This window comes from Trachymyrmex cornetzi, unplaced genomic scaffold (genome assembly GCF_001594075.2).
Source record: "Trachymyrmex cornetzi isolate Tcor2-1 unplaced genomic scaffold, Tcor1.1 scaffold26, whole genome shotgun sequence".
Classification (NCBI taxonomy): Eukaryota; Metazoa; Arthropoda; class Insecta; order Hymenoptera; family Formicidae; genus Trachymyrmex; species Trachymyrmex cornetzi.
The window spans coordinates 1923407-1931203 of NW_017297270.1; the positions used below are offsets into that span (position 1 = coordinate 1923407).

At 32.9% G+C, this 7797-nt stretch overlaps 1 protein-coding gene across 1 annotated transcript in view; it reads right to left on the reverse strand.

Annotated features, from left to right (window-relative positions):
* Positions 1 to 7797, reverse strand: part of LOC108761636 (voltage-dependent calcium channel subunit alpha-2/delta-3) — a gene marked incomplete at its 5' end in the record, with an annotated part of 52371 nt that overhangs the window by 36582 nt on the left and 7992 nt on the right. The window lies entirely within an intron of this gene.

Here is a 7797-nt window from a genome sequence, read left to right on the forward strand (position 1 = left end):
GGCCGTCCTGCCGGCAGCAGTACATGATCAGTAGGCTGGTTGGACGCTCGTATTCGCTTATCTTTAAACGTTAATATCTCGTTAAATATTGCGTCAACTGCAAAATGGTACAAAACTGTTTTGTCCCCTTGATCCAATCTATGTCCCCACTGTGTTTCAGTCACATTTTTTGAGACACTGTATATATATTTCTAAATTTGCGTTCAATAATCACAACGTTAATTATATTGTATATAGAGTGTCTGATACTCAACAGTAGAATCAAAAAAGAAAGTAATTCCTTAATGAAAATTCGAAATACATATACATATATATATATAAATTTTTACATCAGTCACATTTTTTATATGTTGTCTTTACAGTGTTTCCCTTACATTATAAAATTATTTTTTATCTCGGTGGCAACATCGCAATTTCATTTCATCTTTTAAATTTCGAGCTTAATTCGTTGCCGATAATCAAGATAGCTAACTTAATGCAATTGCTCTATTTCGCTTGTTTTTATCTTACTTTTATTCTCGATAAATGATAGCCTTACTGAGAACATTACATATTTTTAACATCGTAAATCTATCCCCTTTACGAAAATAAATTAATGTAACTTTAAAGATCTGATTACAGATGGTGATTCAGAAACCATGTCTTTATTTTGTTTTTTTGCTTGGACTAACTATATAAAACATAGATAAAGCATTATTAACCCTTTCGCCTACAATATTGTGTGACTCGTGGTAAGGAAATCGGGACAAACGTAAACAACGATTATGGCATGCGCCATCGGAACTTAAATCGTAGGGCAAGGGGTTAATATTCTAGGGCAAGCCTTCTACGAATGTATAACATAATAAGAACGTACAAAATAACAAGGAAAATAATGGTGCAAAGAAAAATACAGAAATAAAAAGTAAAAAATACCAAAAAGAGACATAGAAAAAAAATAGAAACGAAAAGATGCAAATAAATAATAATAAAATTGCAATAATAAAAAATATAATAATGATAATTATGAATAGTAAAAAAAGGGAAAACTAGTAAACAGTAAGAGCAAAAATTATTAAAAAATAGACTGGTTAAAAAGGGGATCGAATGCATTGAGTCAACTTGAGTGTCTAATGAATTCTCATCTTTTTTCGGGCCCATCTGTTTTCACGGAAAAATCTTTCCGAAAACGGATACTCGATAGAATCAACGGCTCTAAAGCGTTTACTTTACCTCGTATATTAATTACGAAGATTATACATTTTTCTGTAGTTATTTATTGATATTAGAATTTAGATATTTATAATCTTATCTAATTTTATTAAGGTTATAGACGTGTAGCAAATTAAAAAATACAGTAGCTTCTTCAATATCATATGAAATTTTTGTTTAAAAAGATGAATAATTAATGTATTTGTTGGAAAAACACATCTTTAATAATAAAATTAAAATGCAAAATTATTTAACAAAAATACTGAAATAATAAACAATAATATAGCATTTACATAATTATTGCACTTCATGCGTCTGCATGATTGTCAAGATTTTAAATTCAATAAATTGTAAGATAACAAATAGAATTGTATAAGTTTCATAAAAAAGTAACTAACAAGTTGTAAGTTACCCTTTTCGTTATTTCTTTTTTTATGTAAAAATTACCTTTCCTAATGAGTAACGATAATGGTAATTAAGTTATAATTTCTAGTAACAAATAACAAAATTTGAAAGTTACTATTTTGTTACTTCGTTATTTTTAGTTCTCATTATTTTTAGTTCTTTCAGTGAGTAACACGTAATGCCGACAAGTTACTTTTCCAGCTTTAGCACAACCTTAGCATTTAGTTAGCGTTACCGTCATAAAAAATTGCAACGTTATTATCAAATTGTTTATTATAAAAAGTAACGACACACAAACAAGAAAGTAATTTTTAACAACCTTGAGAAATAGGTATTATTTTATTTTACACTTGCGCCGTGTTCGGTTTAAGGAGGAAATTAAAAAAAAATTTATTTTTCACGAAACTACGCATATATGCAATATATAGGTGAATATAAAAATTGTATCTTCAGTTTCTTGAAAAATTTTGCTTTTTCTTTTGTTGTAATTTACGAAAAAATTAAAAGCAGAAAAAAATTTTTTAAATCGATGAAATAATATTAAACAATAATTAAATATTACTTTAAAACTTGAAATTAATCGGATAAATCATGTTTTATTCGTAGCCATCATTTTTAAGAATAATATTTAGAGAAAAACATTTTTGAAGTTTTGAGGCATAAAATAATGATTCCAAATTTCGGTGGTCCTCAAATTTCGAATCAAACGTATGCCAAACGATGTTGTATAACGAGACAATAATCTCAGAAAAAAATTAAAGTTGAGCATAGGACTAATTTTAGAGATACGGGAAGTCAAATAATGAAATTCATACTATTTTCAATATTATTTAAGATACAAAAAGAAAGTTAATACTTCCTTAAAGTCTTTTCTTTGTCATTGGGCACATTCAGCAGACTCAACAATTAAGCGAGCACTCGCTGATATTGGTGTATTCTTTCAAATCATCCAATCAGAATTTTAGATCTAGAAGAATACATCAATAGCAGCGAGCGTTCACTTAACTATTAAGTCTGCTGAATGCAGCCATTGTCAGTAATATTAGAAGTCCTCCCGGTAACGTTTGATAGGATAAGACCGCCTAAGAGTTTCCACTTTTTCTTTTATAGTAAAACACTGCGTAAGCTATTTTTTATAATTTTAATTAGTCAAGTATCAATTTGATATACTAATTTTTACAGGAGATTAATTTTGCTAAGAAAGTAAAAATACATACTCTTGGGAAAGTGTTTCCTCAGAAATACGTAGTACTATATAAAAAAAGTGGGGTGGACTTTCGATTGCGCACATCTTGCGCACATTACTAATTAACCAATTTAATATAAAACATTCAAATCATCCATTCATTGGTAAAACAATGAAAAATTACAATTAATAAATACGTCTGGGTAAAGCCATTATCTGACAAAACGAATAACTGCGTAATAAAAGCTTTTAAGCACGTGCTTAGCAAGAAACGAAGAATGACCCGTATATTTACAAACGGACAAATGCAAAGAATTTATCGCATAACTAATGCGGAAATTTTTTAAAGAAAACGATATTCGTTTTCGAGTAAAGCGCAATCCGGACATTAAACCCGCGTTGAGCGCTTTAACAGAACATCGAATAAGGCAACTAGATATGTAAGTATTCCTAGAGAGCCTCACAGGGAGAGAGTGGCAAATTGCATCACGTGATTCCGTCTCCTCTAATTGGGCATGAGCATCAAAGCTACATAGGTATGGAAGAGATTGGAGAAAACTGGTCACGTGACCTGATTGGACGTGGGCATTCACGTGATACAATTTGTCACTCTCTCCCTGTGAGGCTCTCTAGGTATTCCTATCCGCCATCTTGGTTTCTCTTGATTAATAGGTTATATAGTACGATTATTGATAAAGATAAATGTTAAGAAGAGCCTAAATTTTGATAAAAATATATTGAATCAATGCGTTTTCGCGTAAAAATAAAGATTTGACAAGAAAAAAGTGTCGCTCTGCTCCACAAACTGAGATACTAATCCAAGTCGACAACCATTCGGGTTAGAAAATCTGTCATAACAGTGGTTCACTATGCTTTAAAAATATAAATTCTCTTCTAAAATAGTGAATTTGTATTTCAAAAGCAGTGAATTTATGTTATTAACGCAGTGAACCATTGCTGTGACAGATTTCTTAACTGGAATAATCATCAACTTTAAGGATTAATATCTCGGTTTGTAGAGCAGAGCGACACATTTTTCTTATCAAATCTTTATTTTTACGCGAAAACGCATCGATTCAGTGTATTTTTATCAAAATTTGAGATGAGCGGGCTCTTCTTAATTAACATTGACTTTTGTCACTAATCGTACTATACAATCAAGTAGAACCAAAATGGCGGATAGAAATATATATCTAGTGTTTTACGTCGAAGGAGCAACTGTGGTGCTGATTTACCCATAAAAATACGCGACGCTCCATCGATGTTCTGTAGAACATTGTGCGCGTTTATAATCACACGCGTCACCCATCTACAAGATTGCAATCAGTGGTAGTAATGAAAGAAAACGCACGTACAACGCGTGAAAATATAGCTCGTCGTTGGAGGAACGAAGCGTTTAAGAAATAGATCTTCTTCGCATATCAGTAGAGGTCTTTGAGAAAGGATACGAGGTTAAATGGATCGAAGAGATATTTCGAATTTACCGTGTTTTCGATCGACAAAAACCACACATGTACGAACTGCGTGATTTAGCGCGGCGAAGTCATAAACAGTATCTTTTATGAGCAAGAATTAGCTCGAGTTGAGAAAAATTTACAAGAAAAACAGTTTATCTCATCGATCATGTGATAAAAAGTAAAGGGCGAGGTGTTAATAAACAGGTGCTATAGTCGTGATTATCTCAGTAAGTTTGATACTTAGATTCCGACTTCGAATTTAATTTCTTTTCGCGATGGAGTGGAGAAAGATTGTTTTGTGACGCCCCATAATTGCTTACTTAGGCTGCATTCGGTTTGGATGCTTTCAACGTTTTCAGTACTTCTGTCTTTATTTTACGTCTAATGAACAATAGACAGAATGACGATTACAAGCGCTTAAAGCGCGTGAGCGTCCAAACCAAACGCAGCCTTAGTACTGATGGGGATAGACAGAAAGGTAAAGGTTCTTGTGCCGTATATAATTGTTTTTCATTTACACATAGTAAGAAATTTAGAGACAATAGGCACAACAAAGAAGCTATCAACGTCAGGGCTGTGTGGCTCGGTGACAGAATCCCAGTCAGAAATGATCATTAATGGAATCGACATCAAATCGACGTCGATTCGATGTCGATTCTATTATTATTTCTGATTGGGATGGAAGTCTACCAATATAGAGGAGGCCTCGGTTCGAATCTCGGAGTGACTTGATATTTTTCTTGTGTTGTCGCTTATTTCTTACAACTTCAGAAGTGCCTGCCATGCTTCAGGGAAAGAGGATTAGGATTAAAAAAAAAAATGTTCTGGCGTCAGCTGCCCTAGGAGCCGGTCAGAGTCGATAGCGAAAATGCCTGAAGTGTGCTCGGAATGATTCGGTAAAAGAGGGACTGGGACTTATAATCAGAGTGGACAGAATTTGTAAATTGCTCGGGATGACCAATGGATGCCTTGACGGAAGAACACGAATCGGAGATAGTCGCCCAGTAGATAACGAGGTATACTATGGGGACACCTGACAATTCTGGAAGAAGATTGTCATCTGAATGTGGAATGACGGGTGTGTGAAAATCGCTGATTCGATCTCGATTGAGATCGTGCGAGACGGGAAAAGGATTGATGGAAATTCGAGAAATTACACTCGGTTTTCGAGGACAGTATAATCTTTATTTAACACCGTCGTATCGCGCTTCGCCAACGTTGCTATCGGTCCTCTCGGGACGGGTGCGAATAGCGGTAGCCAATGCAGCATAAACTCTACGTAGCGACGACCGTCGTTGACCGATAGAAATCACTTTTAAAGTGAGTTTATGAGATTTAGTAAAGCACACTGTCTCGATCTTGTACTGATTGTAAGTAAAAACTCAATTAAATCTCACTTGTCAGAATGCAAAAGGAACGTGCGTTCAACTGAGTTAGGACATCACAAGTGAAGAGAATCTGTCTAAATGGAAAGCAACTAATGTACAATACATACATTCCATTCCCACTATACCCTATTTCGACTCCTATATATATCTACCAAATGTTACCGGGTGTATTTCTAGAATTACTCACAATGAGGAAAAAAGGACTATAAAGAGATATTTTGAGCTTTCTACAATAAGCCATTATCTGTAAGTTTAGCTTCAGATCTACAATAAGTTTTTAAGTATTAAGGCTCCTGAGTAGTCATCACTGCCATATTGAATAGCGACGTCAGAAGCGAGAAATGACACGTTAATTTTTATTACATGTTATTTATAAATAAAGACAATTTGGATAAAACAAAATAATGAGATTGCTTTAAAACATTTGTGAAAATGGACGAAAACTATGGTTTCCCCCTTGACAGTCAGTAAATAATCATAAAAAATGATAAAATGCGCGTGTAAGTGAAAATAAGCTACGCATGCGCATTGAATAAAAGCATTTAATGTGTCTTATCACTTTTTACGGATTATTTATTGACTGCCATGGGGGATAAGCATAGTTTTCGTCCATTTTTACAAATGTTTTAAAGCAATCTCTCATCATTTGTTTTATCTAAATTGTCTTTATTTATAAATAGCACGTAAAAAAAATTAACGTGTCATTTCTCATTTTGACCTCTTATAAAAATTTTTCATCGTTTTTAGACGATGATGGACCGTTTTTAGCCCGTTCTTGCTCATTTTTTGCACTCGCAAGCATTCGCAGTGTATCATGAAGGAACGACAATGAGTATACACGAGTGAGTATTTTTGAGATTGTCCGTTTTCAATACTCGTTTTTCCGCTGATGAACGACAAACGTATACGCGAGTATTTTTGAGTGAATTTTCCGTTTTCAATACTCGTTTTTCCGCTGATGAACGACAAACGTATACGCGAGTATTTTTGAGTGAATTTTCCGTTTTCAATACTCGTTTTTCCGCTATATGTATTTTTGAGTGAATTGTCCGTTTTCAGCTGATGAGTGAGAACACATTAATACATTTCTCTTTTACTCGTACATTTACTTATCATTTATTAATTACCATACCGTACGATTTCAAATAAATTAAAATAGAATTTATATATAATAATTCATTATTTATTATTGTATATATCAGGAGACGCGGTAGTGTCTCCGGCCATGTTAAAAAAAAGTGTATATATTACTCATATATGCACACACACATATATATATATATATTAATAAATTAATAATAATAATGAATTATTATTGTATGAATTTTATTTTTATTTTGAAAATTTATCAATGGTTATATATAACTGTAATATATTCACGCGCGCGCGTGTTGTGTGTGTGCATACACATCAGAGTTCTAGTTTAATCTATCACGTCTTAATTATTTTTGGGATTAGGGTAATCACATTAAATATGCAATATATTTAGAAAAAAGTTGTTTAATTTGAAATGATCTTCCTAATCTGCATGCAAAAGTATTAAGATAGACTTGTCAAAATATTAATAGTTTATGAGATATATTACACTTTACTCAGGTATAAATGTTTCATGAACTATTTTTAACAGTTGTATTTTTAATATTTTTATGCACAGAATAATGAATTAAATCAATTGGTTAATCATTTAAAATCAAAATATGTGAAATGTTAATGTCTAATGTCTTTTTGAGGTGTGTGTGTGTGTTTATATATACAAGGTGTCCCCAAAAGGTCGGGACACCTAAATATCTCGGGAAATATAAGTTTTACAGAAAAGTGTTTCAGACAAAAGTTATATGGTTTAAAAATATCTATTTACTGATTCTATCAGTTTGACCTTGGGTTGCGTAGCCAAGGTCAGGTCAAGGTTACATTGATTTTCTGAAATGGAACACCCTATTTTTGATTCAAGAATCTAATAGCTGATGTCGAGAGCTTTCCAAAATGCTATAATGAAATATTTTTTCATGACGTACTTTTCAAGTTATATAATGCTTCAAAGTTACAGTATTGCCGGCACTAGCTTTACCCAAGATATGTAATACCACGCGTTATGTTTTTGTTTGTGCGTTAACTGAAGGTCAAGATTCACGGACCACCAACCGATCTCGCCTTGACTGGCCAGTCTCCA